This window comes from Anopheles aquasalis, chromosome 3, assembly GCF_943734665.1.
Source record: "Anopheles aquasalis chromosome 3, idAnoAquaMG_Q_19, whole genome shotgun sequence".
In the NCBI taxonomy this organism is placed as follows: Eukaryota; Metazoa; Arthropoda; class Insecta; order Diptera; family Culicidae; genus Anopheles; species Anopheles aquasalis.
Genome location: NC_064878.1, coordinates 41,731,564 through 41,732,258, shown reverse-complemented (window position 1 = coordinate 41,732,258; position 695 = coordinate 41,731,564).

The window sequence follows — 695 nt, the reverse complement described above, 5'->3', positions numbered from 1 at the left end:
GGTATTTCCTAACCACTTAAAAATCTCTCCAAACAATTCTTTGTAAGCAAGCTCTTTTTCGATGTTTCCTATCTGTTCGAACAGTAGAGTATCTTCACGTTGCATAGTTTTATGCCAAAGCTCCTGAATTGGTTTATCCATCAGCTGTTCGTGTAGTGTGTTGCATGATAAGACAAATTGGCTAAAAAACTGCTTAATCATCATGTCGATTGCAATGTTGGTCGGAAAAGCATCATTTTGGGAATCGTCGTGCTGCTTCATGAAGCGCTTAGTAATTTCGATTCCTTTCTTTTGCACATCATCCCATAATATTTGATCGTTCACATTTGGCAAAAGCTTTTGATATTGTTTTCGAAATGCTTCCCTAAATTCAATCATACCTGTAACCGAGGTTGACGTCGAACCTTCAAGAAATCTTTTGTTGAAATCCTTTCGCTTGGTTTGACTCTCAACATCCGTTTTGATGTCTAGAATGCTGATGATCGCTCCACGATACTTTGTAAGCAACGGATCATTAACAGTTACTTCCTGCTTTTTGAACACATGATGGGCCACTACCTTTGCTAAGCAAACGATATCAGAGCAGTCCTCCATTTGCTTGAGCAACTTTTGGAATTCGGTGTGTTGAGCAAGTTTGTCCAAGTTGAATCGATAGTGAGTTGCGTTGATTGTATCGAAAATGGGATCAACAATGT